Source organism: Tupaia chinensis, unplaced genomic scaffold (genome assembly GCF_000334495.1).
Source record: "Tupaia chinensis unplaced genomic scaffold, TupChi_1.0 Scaffold000381_1, whole genome shotgun sequence".
NCBI classification, from domain to species: Eukaryota; Metazoa; Chordata; class Mammalia; order Scandentia; family Tupaiidae; genus Tupaia; species Tupaia belangeri.
The window spans coordinates 113313-125858 of NW_006159883.1; the positions used below are offsets into that span (position 1 = coordinate 113313).

The 12546-nt window shown below is 40.8% G+C and overlaps 2 pseudogenes; both read right to left on the reverse strand.

Moving 5' to 3' along the window:
- Positions 1-805: 805 nt before the first annotated feature.
- Positions 806-2792, reverse strand: LOC102491611 (G-protein-signaling modulator 2 pseudogene; annotated as a pseudogene).
- A 6499-nt stretch (positions 2793-9291) lies between these two features.
- LOC102492024 (kinetochore protein NDC80 homolog) lies at positions 9292-11840 on the reverse strand (annotated as a pseudogene).
- Positions 11841-12546: the final 706 nt, after the last annotated feature.

Consider the following 12546-nt stretch of genomic DNA (forward strand, 5'->3'; position numbering starts at 1 on the left):
GAAAATCATGCCAGGTGCGTGTGCATACATTCCTAACATACGGAGAGAAGAATGAAGGAGAACAGATTACCATGCGTCATTTTATATAAAATAAAATAAATCTGAAAAAGTAACATCATTTACCAAAGCCATATAGCTAGTTAGCAGTTAAAGCTGGGACTAGAATGCAGGTCTTTTGACTCAATATAACTTAACTTTCAAAGTATCTTTTTAATACTTAGTTCTGTGATCTCATTAAACTTATTTTTTCTTTTTTCCCTCTAGTTTTTGCTGTAGGGCATGCACGCTTGCCAGATAGAGACAGAAAGAGAAAGAGAAGAAAAGTGAGACATCTCCCCCCAGGGGGGTTGGCCCGGCTACAATCCCTTCTCCATTCTCCTGTGGGAATTTCGGGCACACACGCACATAAACCTGTCACGCTTCTCTAGTCACCAGGTCCGAGACCCAAACCTTGAAGTTGGCCACTTGTAATTCAGTTACCTTAATCACCACACCACTGGCTGGCCACGCGGTTATTTATTCATGCATTTTATTTATTTATTTGTTTGTTTGTTTGTTTATAGTTGAAACAGATACATATTGTTTAAAACAATGGAACAAGTTATCTATGAAGGGAATAATCATAGTTTCTAGTTTTGAAGACCACAAAAAAGACAGGAAAATATGGACAAGTTCTTTGAATAACAAATATGTTTTCTATTAAGTATGTAATTTAAACTGCCAAAAATTCAGTATATTTTCAAGAAAATCAAAAATATAGGTACTCAAAAATATATTTTAAGCATCCTCTCTGAGAATGCTGAATTCAGTGGTCAATGGAGTTACTGGCAGCATGGAGAACTTTGGTTGAAGAATTAGTTTTGTACTTTTCCCCTTCAGTCTATTGACAAATAGTAGTTTTGCCAGAAGTTTTGGCAGGAAGAGGTTTTTGTTTAGCAAGAATTTTATTGTTCCAGTTCTGTACCTTTTCTGGTGTTAACTTCATAAGTTCCATATTTTCCATACTGTGCCGGCATCCCAACTTGGGTCGTGCACTATGTAAACTGTTATCGATTTCAATGTTTTCAGACATTACGAAATTGTTTGTACTGTAGCTCAGACCAAGAACCGTTTGGCGATCTGAGAGGTTCAGTTGTGTTTTTAATTCACCATTTCTATTCCTGACCTCTCTTGAAATTCCCAAGTGCTTTCAGCAAAATGCATCGCTTGATCATGATTTCCTAGAGCTGTGTATGAATTTCCTAAGCTCCAACATGCGCATCCTTCACCAGTTCTATGGTTTAGCTCCTGAGCGATGGCTAAGTGCTTCAGGTGATGATCAATAGCCTTTTATTTAAATTTTTTTCATTCATTTATTTTAATTTGACCAGAGAGAGACAGAGAGACAGGGAGAGAAAGTGGGAAAGTAAGCCACCAGTCCAGGACTTGAACCGTGGTCTGCCATGTGGGAGTGTCCAGCACCTCAACCACCACGCCACCTGCTGGTCCCCATCAATGGCCTTTAGTCTTGAAGTAGTATATGTGTTTCCAAGACTATTAACAAGACTGTACTTCCATAGCTCTGCCTTTAAGCTGTGGCGCAAACAGCAGTGTTTTCTTGTAGTATTCAGAGGCAGTTTCAAATTCACCAAGAAATATATATATGCATTTTAAGGTTGCTTTATGCTCTTCTTTCAGCTGCTTTATCTCCAAATTCTTTTGCAATAAGGAGACACTGTTTGTGAGCTATAACTGCATCCCTGAAGTTGCAGAGGAGGTAAAGCGTGTTTCCAAGATTTCCAAAGGCATGCCCCTGGGCTGCTTGGTTACCCAAAGCAGTTACTAATGATAGGTTTCCTCATAAATGTCCATAGTGGACATAGTGGCCTGCAGAGCATTTTTCACTTCTTCTGGAAATTCTCCTATGTCCTGGGGCCCAGGGTAGCCAAAACTTTTCCTTTTGGCATGATACACATTTCCCAGATTATAAAGGGCTCTTGCTTCTCCCGCCTTGTGATTAAGCTCTTTGGAAATATCCAGATGTTGCTGACAACAAACTATAACTTCATCAAAATTCCCAAGGACTTTTAAGGTGTTTCCCAGATTACCACTAGCTTTGGCTTCCTCTGGCTGGTCTCCAATAGTACTTTACACAAGTTAAATCATGGCGGTGGTATTCTAATGTTTTGGCATAATCATGCAAATAGAAATAAGCATTGCCCAACTGGCTGTAAATAGCGCTAAGTGTTTTCAGCTCTTGAGTTCCAACTTGAACTGCAGCTTCAAAGAATGACATGCCAGCATGGCAGTCTCCTGATTTACACAGATGCTCCCCTTCCAAGGCCAGCTCTAGGCTAGCAACTTCCATTCTGTAATGAACATGAAGAGAATGGTCTTCCCTCATGCTTATCAAATTTTCCTCCAAGACATTATAAACTGAGTAAAATATGAGATTATTTTATTATGTACCAATCCAGTTCTCTATAATGTGACATTGTTCGCAGAACACTATCTGGTTAGTATATTAATGAGTTGATGTTAATACATCCTAAGTTCATGCTTCTTCTTTATTAATAATGAAAGGAGGTCACTGTCAGATGCTTAAAGGTTCAACATGTGTCCCAAATCCTTGCATCTGTGGCCCTTTCAGGAGCACTTCAGCAACATTTCTCCCGAGGGCTGGCAGGTCTGGGATGTAAGGTGGTTGCGGCCCACATTTATTTTTTATATAAATAATTAAAATGATGTTTCTATTGTGTAACTTTTTCAAGAGGTAAAATGAATTTATACTTACAGTGCGTGTAGTAATTCATATATCCAATATAGTAACTACATTGTACTTCAGTGCTATCCTTTTATTTACTATGTAAGTTTTTTTTTTTTTTTGAAGAGATTTTCACTGTAGGCCGCGTGCGCTCGCCAGACAGACAGAGAGAGACATAGAGACAGAAAGCGAGAAATCACCCCCCAGGGGGGATGGTCACGCCGCAATCCCTTCTCCTCCATTCTCCTCTCGGGATCTTGGGCACGCACGCACACGCGCCCGGCGTGAGTTTTAAGCCACTGGGTCCGGGACACGAACCGCGGTCGACTACGTGGGAGTCCAGCAACATAGCCATTACGCTAACTGCTGGTTCCCACTATGTAAGTTTTTTAGACAGCAGGCGTCTTTCTTTTTCCTCCCTCCCTTCTCTCTCTCTCCCCCTTTCTTACTTCCTTCTTTCTCTCTGCCTTGCTCTCTTTTTCTTACAATGTTTCATAACTCTTCACTCCATTTAAAGTGCAAAAAATGTGAATATTTTCAATTTAATTATTTGTTTCTATTGGTAGAAAGAGAAAGAAAGTGGGTGTGTGGGTGGGTGTGTGTGCATGTGAGAGAGAGAAAGAAAAACACCCCTAATGTAGTGTGATCATGCTGCAGTCCTGCCCCCCCCCACATTTCTCCATCCCAGCAGGATTGTGGGCATGCATACACATATATCTGGTATATTTTTTGAGTCACCCCAATAGTGAAGAAACAGTGGGGCCTTCGGGCAGTAAGTAGCCTTTGGCTAAAATTTTATCTGAAGAAGGTCTTGGCACAGAGCCAGCTTCATGAGCCTGTGGTCTGTGCAGTCACACAGGGCCTCATTTTCAGAAGGGACCTGCTCTTAGTATAATGCTCTGCTGTCCCTGCCTTGAAATTCTTAATAACTTTTTAACAAGGAGTGCTGCATTTCCTTTGTGCTCTGGACCTACCAATTTATGTAGTCAATCCTGTCTGGGCAGCTCAGCTCTGGCCTATTTATTGGTGGATGGTTGTAAGGTGTGCTTTGTGCTTTTTTTCTTTTTCTTTTTCTTTTTAAAAAATACTCATTATTATTAAAAAAAAAAAAAAAAGAAAATAGATAAGCAGAAAAATAGGATGACCCCTAAATACTCTCAAAGACAAAGACATTATACCTAGCTTCTCTTAAAACATCTTAATGACGCTTGGCATTTAGTCGAGAATAAACAATTCAGTACTTTATGGTATGAATTGCCAAACATATAAAAAGTGTTTGTGTGAAAGGCCAGTGTGTGAAAATCTATTCCTTGATAGACAGAATTAGCTATTGTATCAGTTTTCTATTGCCAAGTACCACAGAGTTGAGACAATACAAATTTATTATCGTATGGTTTCTGTGAGTTGTGGGTTTCTGTAAGCCTATTGTGACTGGGTCTCTGCTCAGGGACTCACCAGGCTGAAATCAAGGTGTCGGCCTGGGCTGTTTCTCACCTGAGGCTTGGCAAAATTCACTTCCTTGCATTCAGTTGTAGGACTGATGGCCCTTTTTGTTGTTAGGACTGCTCTCAGCGCCTACAGGTAGCCCACAGTCTTTACTATGTATCTCCCGCCATCTTTAAGCAAATAACTGCATTGAGACTTTCTCATGCCTCAAATCTCTAACTTCCTCTTCTGCAGCTAGCCAGGTTTTTTTTTCTTTTTTCTTTTTTCTTTTTTTTTTTTTTTGAGAGGTTTTTGCTATAGGGCGCGTGCCCTCACCAGACAGACAGAGAGAGACAGAGAGACAGAAAGTAAGAAATCACCCCCCAGGGGGGATGGCCACGCCGCAATCCCTTCTCCTCCATTCTCCTCTTGGGATCTTGGGACACGCACGCACACACGCCCGGTGTGAGTTTAAGCCACCGGGTCCGGGACTCGAACCGCAGTCGACTATGTGGGAGTCCAGCAACATAGCCATTACGCTAACTGCTGGTCCCAGGTAGCCAGGTTTTTAAAAGGTGCATATAATGTCAAGCCCATCTAGATCACCTATTTCTAGGTCAACTGTAGCAAATATATCAAATTCACAGTGCTGGGGATTATGCAGGGCATGTACACCAGGGGTGGGAAATCTTGAGGGCCATTTTAGATTCTACTTACTAAAGCTATCCCAGAGAGACTTGTGATGAACAAGACTCTATTCCTCTATTCAACCTATGTGAAAATAAAGTTTATCTGGAAAACAAAGATTGCTACAATAAATAATGAAATAAGAACCAGAGACCTAGGAGGAAGACAAGATGACTAACCAGCCAGCTTACTGATTGTGAGTAGTCCCTATTGACCGTGTGATTGACTTTCAAAGACATTCTTTTTCAAGGTAATTCCGGGTTCACAGTCTCCTTTAGGCTAATGCTGCTGAATAGACTCTCATCACTGCCGCTAAACCGCTTCAGACAGCTTCTGCTAATAGACTTTGACCCAATACCATCTCATTCCCCATCTACTTAAGATGTCCTGTGTTACCTTCGTTCAGTGTAAACTCTTTCAGAACAGCTTAGATGTATTATAAGCCTTTTACAGTACAAAGTATCCTTTTGTTTTCTCCCCAGAGTTGTGGACATGTCATTTTCATCTAACCATGTTGTCAGTGGTTTCACTGCATGCCCTGGAATCTGACCACTATTTGATGCTAGCTTTGTGAGACCAATAAAATTCCTTTTTACTTATAACTTTTACCTTACAGGTGTTCTTTTTGCTTGACATCTATTATGACTTTAGTAGTCATTTCAAGCCACCTTTAACATTAACATATCTATTTTGTAAGAGCACATTTAAGCATAATAAAAGACTGGCTATTGGTTAAGGGATCTGGGTCCCACATGGCCAATGAGGCTTGAATTCCAGCTTAAAATAAGATTTTGGTGATTGCATTATGGAGTCAACACCCTTATGAATAGATGAGTGATGTCTCCAGAGGCTCGGTGAGTTCTATTTCTCTTGAGAAGGAGTTAATTCTCAGGAGAGTTGGTTGCTTTATAAAAGAGAGAGTGTCTATAGCTGCCTGTTATTCTCTGTGCTTCTATAGGCTATGCTATAGGCCTATGCCTTGGCCTTGCCAGTCACCAAAATCTTGAGTTTCAAATTAACCTATATTATTTTAAATTCACTCAGTTTAAGGTTTTACAACACAATAATGGACTACAATGATATTTCTCTTTGAGAGCCGCATAGGCTTGGAAGATGGACACGGCTTTGATCAGGTGTGTTAACATTGATCAATCTCTTTTGCAACCGGAGCATAGTTAATAAAACCTCACAGAATGGATCAAAAGTTTTCTCCCTTGGCAGTTTTGGTCAGAGACTGATAATAGAATATCACAGTAAAGTCCTTTCCTATATTTTGGGAGAAAAAATGGATCAAGGATGATCAAGTGCCAGGGGCTAGGTGTGTGTGTGTGTGGGGGGGGTAGTCAGAGACTAGTTCTGAGGCTGTCTTTCCTAAAATATCTAACGAGTATAGACAGCATCTAGAACTATTTCAGGTGCCTTATCTCAGAGGTTCTGTACCAAAGGGAAAATGTGCCCAGAGTATACATCCCAAGGTCGGTCACATACTTGAGTTGTTTCCTTAACAGCCTTTCCTCTCCACTTAAAAACAAATGTGAGGACCAGGAGATGGTGTAATGGTTACATCGCTGGACTCCCACGTAGTGACCACAGTTTGAGTCCTGGACCCAGTGGCTTACACCTCACACTGAGCATGTGTGCATGTGTGCCCAAGATTCCAAGAAGAGAATGGAAGAGCAGGGATTGTAGTGTGGCAATCCTCCCTGGGGGGTGATTTCTCACTTTCTGTTTCTCTGTCTCTCTGTCAAATGCGCATACCCTATAGCAAAAATGAAAAAAAATGTCTGGGGCCAGCAAGTGGCGTAATACCTACGGCTATAGAGTCCCACATGGCTGACCACAGTTCAAGTCCCAGACTCAGATACTTGAAACTCATGTACGGGCATGCCCAAAATCCCAAGAGGAGAAGGGAAAAGGAACTGTGGCATAGCTTTCTTGTTTTTTTCTCTCTGTCTCTGTCTCTCCAGCTAGCACACCCACCCTATACCGAACATCTCTCTAAAAATAAATAAATACATAAATAAATAATCAAATATGTTTTGTTTTTGTTTTGCTATCGGGTGGAAGCACTTGCCAGCAAGAGAGAAAAAACAGGAAATCACACCCCAGGAGGGGATAGCCATTCCACAAGTCCTTCTCCTCCAGTCTCCTCTCAGGATTTTGGGACACACACACACACACACACACAAGCCCAGTGTGGTTTTCAAGCTGCTGGGTCCTAAAATCGAACTGCACAGTTAGCCATGTGGGATCCAGTGCATCAACCTCCATGTCACCTGCTGGCCTGTAACAAATGGGCTCTTTATTTAAGTTTTTAATATTACAATTAAGTATTAATCAAAAAAATGTTAAACTAAAACAAATCCAGGTCTTTCTAATCCAGAGTAGATCTCGTAACCATTATGATACATTAAAAAATAAAAATGAGGGGCTGGCAGATGTCACGGTGGTTAAGAGTGCTGGACTCCTGCATGGCCGAGCGTGGATCAAGTCCCAGACCTGGCAGCTTGCTTTCTCAACCTTAATCACCACACCACCTGCCGGCTCCAGGTTATTGTCCTAAGCTCTTAAATTTTGAGGTAATTTATTAATCAGTGACATAACTAATACAGTCACAAACTACTCAAGAAAAGCTATACAATTTGTAGATAGTCATCCATCTATTAAGGATATCAAATTAGTGGTTAAAACCCCTCCAACAAAGAAAATCCTAGACCTGGAAGGTTTCATTATTAAAATCCATCAAGTGTTTAAGAAATAGTACCAGGTACAAATTTGTTGCTCCTTTCAGTGTAATCTTTTTTCTTTGGCTGATTTATACTTTTTCTGTCTTTAGTTACGTTGTTTTACAATGATGTGATTTTATGTAGTATTAATTTTACTTATCTTGTTTAGAGCTCATAAGGTTTTTAAATCTATAGTTTGATATCTTTTTTCAATTTTGTAAAGTTCTCAGTCTCTTATGATTTTTTTTAAGTTTATTTATTGAGAGAGAGTGACTGCATCCCCAACAGGCTCCTGACAACACAATCCACCCGAGCCAACCCTAGATCATGAGTTTACTGAGTGTTAGTCAGGAAGGTCCTGGGACTTGAACTGGGAGTCTTCCCATGTGGGATTGCTTCACAGAGAATAGAGCTTTACCACTGACACTACTCCGGGAGGTCCCAAGATGAGAATCCAGGACCTTTCCCATGTAGGTCCAGTTGCATTACCCCTGCACTATCTTCTGGCCCCCATATTCTTTCTCCTCTCCAGGGACACCAGTTAACTGTGTCAAATCTTTTCTTATTGTCTATGTCTCAACTTTACTTCTGTATGTTCCTTGTTCTGTCTCTTAGAGTTATTCTGGATATTTCTAACTTGTATTCATTCACCAGTTCTTTCTTCATTTATGCCTATTCTGCTGTCAAATCCATTTATCAAGACCGAATTTCAGTCATGGTAATTTTCAGTTCTAGCATTTCCATTTTATTTTTAAAATACTTTTCAATTCTTTGCCAAAAATTTCAAACGTTCTCTCTGAAAACACCAATATCTGGACTTGAAAGTCTGTTTAAGTGGAAGCTTTTGCAAGTATTCACTCATGTCTGAGTGACTTTTTTTGTGTGCTCTACAGAGCACTTGCAAAATTATTGATTTATTCGAGGTCAACTATATTAATTTTCTACTGCTACACTGCAATATTATCACAAAGTTAGTGTCTTAAAACAACACAAGTCTGGGACCAGCAGTTAGTGTAATGGCTATGTCGCTGGACTCCCACATAGTCGACCGCGGTTCAAGTCCTGGACCCGGCGGCTTAAACTCACGCCAGGCGCACGTGCGTGCATGCCCAAGATCCCAAGAGGAGAATGGAGGAGAAGGGATTGCGGTGTGGCCATCTCCCCTAGGGGGGGTGATTTCTCACTTTCTATCTCTCTGTCTCTCTCTGTCTTTCTGGTGAGCGCACATGCCCTCTATCGAAAACTTCTAAAACACACACACACACACACACACACACAAGTCTTGTGGGTCCAAGCACAGCTTAGCTGGGTCTTGTGTTTCATGGTCTCACAAGGCTACAATCAAGGTGTTAGCTGAGCTGTAGTCTCAGCTAAGGCTCCACAGGGGCAGAATCTACTTCTGAAAATCACAGGTTGTTGGCAATTGGAATTGTAGGCTATTGCCAGTTGTTGGCTAAGGCCACCTTCAGTTGTTTGCCATATGGCCCTCTCCAAAGGCCAGCTCACAACATGGCAGGTTCTTTCTTCAAAATCAACAAGAGGATTTTTTTTTCACTTTGATGCAATTTTACTATGAGACTATATATAATTTCACACCTAATGATAACAATCCATACTGACATAATTTAAATTATTAACATTGTTATGATTTCAGTTATATGTATTTTGTTAATAAACTAGATTTCTAAAGCTATAATCAAAAATTTATATTCATTCATCAGAAGCCTTAAGTAGAGCAGTTTTCTTCTTAAACTTGTCTGCAATCTCTCCAGTACTTTCCAAGAGATCTTTGGACAAGCAGTCTTCATATTCTTTATCAACTTTAATAATTTGCTCCTCAAGATATTTCTCCACAGACCCTACATACGTAGTAACCATCTCTAAAATATGCTGCAAGTTATTTCCCACTTTCCGTCTTTTTTCAGTTGTGGTCTTCACAATTAGTTGATATTCCATCGAACAGCATCTAATTCATTCATAGCTTCACTGAGACCCTCATTAATAGCACTTCTGGCAGGTGCTTGTGTTTCTCCAAGGACTCAAGCTCACTGGCACATTTTTTACCCTCTTCCTCAGCTTCCTTAACTTTTTTTGGTAAAGATCATTCAGCTTTTGAACTTCTTTAAGAGTTCTCATAATTCTACTTTCTGTTTTCATTATATTTAATTGTTCTAAAGTATCCTCTAACCCCCCCTTTTTTTTTTCATTTAGAGCCTTATTAATTTCTTCTTTGGTTTCATTCAGGAGTTCCTTGAGAGGCACATAAACTTGAGCTCTGTACTTGACAAGGCAGTTGGCATCAAATTCAGGATTAAACTTAATTTCAAAGTCATAACCTTTAAAATTCTCGCACCCTTAGGTATAAGTTTTAATTTTCTAGCTAATTTGTGATACTCTGCTAATTGTGTTTCAATTGGCTTTTTGCCTCTGGTGTATTTTAGCTCCTCATTCCACATCTGCTGCTGTTCAGACTCTAGTTCCTTGGCTAATTTATTAATAGTCTACTGCAATTCATTTCTTTCATGATTTATTCTTTCAATGTCTGCAAAGTACTTCTGGTTATCAACAATATTCTATAGTCAAGTATTCTCGGGACAAGCAGTTGTTATAATGGCTATGTCGCTGGACTCCCACGTAGTCGACCATGTTTTGAATCCTGGATCCAGTGACTTAAACTCATGCCAGGCCCACGTGCGTGCATGCCCAAGATCCTGAGAGGAGAATGGAGGAGAAGGGATTGCGGCGTGGCCATCCCCCCTGGGGGTGATTTCTTGCTTTCTGTCTCTCTTTCTTTTGCCCCCCCCCATAACGAAAAAATTCTTAAAAAAAAAAAAAAAAAAAAAAAAGTCAAGTAGTCTCTTGTTTCACATTCTAGCCCCACTGTATCAATTTCTTCATTAAGACTATTCAATTTCTGGTCAAGAATAGCTGAGACTCCAAATTGCTCACGTATGGCTGATATTTTTGAACATCTGCTTGTAAAGAAGCTTTCTGTTTTCTCGATGTCTCTAAACAATTTGGTCCTTTTTCTTTTGTTCCAATCTTTTTTTTTTTTTTTCTTTTCTTTTTTTGGAGAGGTTTTCACTATCGGGCGCGTGCGCTTGCCAGACAGACAGAGACATAGAGACAGAAAGCGAGAAATCACCTCCCAGGGGGGATGGTCATGCTGCAATCCCTTCTCCTCCATTCTCCTCTCGGGATCTTGGGCGGGCACGCACACACGCCCGGCGTGAGCTTTAAGCCACCAGGTCCGAGACACGAACCGCGGTCGACTACGTGGGAGTCCAGCGACAAAGCCATTTCGCTAACTGCTGGTTCCCTTTTGTTCCAATCTTGCAATCTGTTCATTCAACTCTTCGTTTTTTGCTGCTAATGATTCCAGCTTGGAAGCATCTACATTAAATAAATCCTTCAGCTTTGACTACAGCTCTGCATTCCTCTCTTCAAAGCTGTTGGCACCAGATATGAAATTTCCATGGCATTTTATGGTGTAGTCCCAAAACAACTTTTATTATGCATAATCCCATCTTTAGTTTCTTCTCTCCAGGGTTGTCCATCATCAAAGAAAAATGAGCTTTCTTTCATGGCCTATGTATCTTGATGCAGTCTATTAGCCAAACTAAAGCTGCCATGGCATGAGACCATGTATGAGGAGCACCTACTGTACACATGGAGCTTTTGGATAATGCAAAAAGATACCCAAGATCTTTTTTTTCTTTTTTTGGAGAGGTTTTCGCTACAGGGCGTGTGCACTCACCAGAAAGAGAGAGAGAGACAGAAAGCGAGAAATCACCCCAGGGGGATGGCCACGCCACAATCCCTTCTCCTCCATTCTCCTCTCAGGATCTTGGGCACACACGCACACATGCCCGATGTTGAGTTTAAGCCACCGGGTCCAGGACTTGATCCACAGTCAACTACGTGGGAATCCAGTGACATAGCCATTATGCCAACCGCTGGTCCCTGCATAACCATTTCTGTAAGAAACTCAGAGCTGTCTAATACACTGCTTAATGAAGGCTTTGTCATTAAGTGGTCTTGGGTCTTTCCTTTTTTTCAGAAGTGGAAAATATACTAAACTGGCTATTCTGGGATTCATGTCCAATAGTTCTATTATCAAATACAGAGACTTTTCTTTCTCATGTGGGTTTGTTTATATTCAACTTTCGAAAGGTAGGTTTCTCTTTGGTTTGAGGGATATGGACATCTTGTTTATTGAAGTCTGGGATCGTAAATCTGGCTAAAGAGGTGGCCAGCATCACCAGTGGAAACTGAACTGTGTTCCACGCTTATGACCTTTTTTCTAGTTTTCCAACACGATCTAAGGACCGAATTTTTGTTAACCGTGCAACTGCCAGGTAGATTCACCAGCACCCCAGCAAAACACCAATTCTTTCCTCAACAAGGGAATCTCTTTAACAACATGCACATTAGATAGACCAGCAGGTGGCATGGAGATTAAAGATGGCTGGATCCCTCATGACTGACTGTGCAGATGGTTGAGTCGCAGACTCAGTGGCTCAAAAAATACACTAGGCACATGTTCGTGTGTGCCCAAAATCTTGAGAGTAGAATGGAGAAGGGATTGTGGCATGGCCATAACCTCGAAAGGTGATTTCTCCCCTCTGACCCCACTGTGAGGCATGCAAACTTTAGCAAACGGGGAAAAAAAACGAGAGAGAGGCACTAAAATTTGGTATAATCGTGTACACAAAGCATGTATATCTCCCATCATCTTCATGGTAGTTTATTGGTTAGAAGCTCTTTCCATCCCTCTTCCTCCACCACGTACAAGGAATACCAGGAGATAAGGATCATAGGGGTCACCACTGATCTTGTCCAACACACAATGTTAACTGCTTTCTGAGAAACAAATTTGGATTTGCTTGTCAGGAACTTAAGTGCTCTAAAAGTATTAGATCGACAAATCCAATTTCAGAGAATAAGAGTATTCAAAGCTCAGTT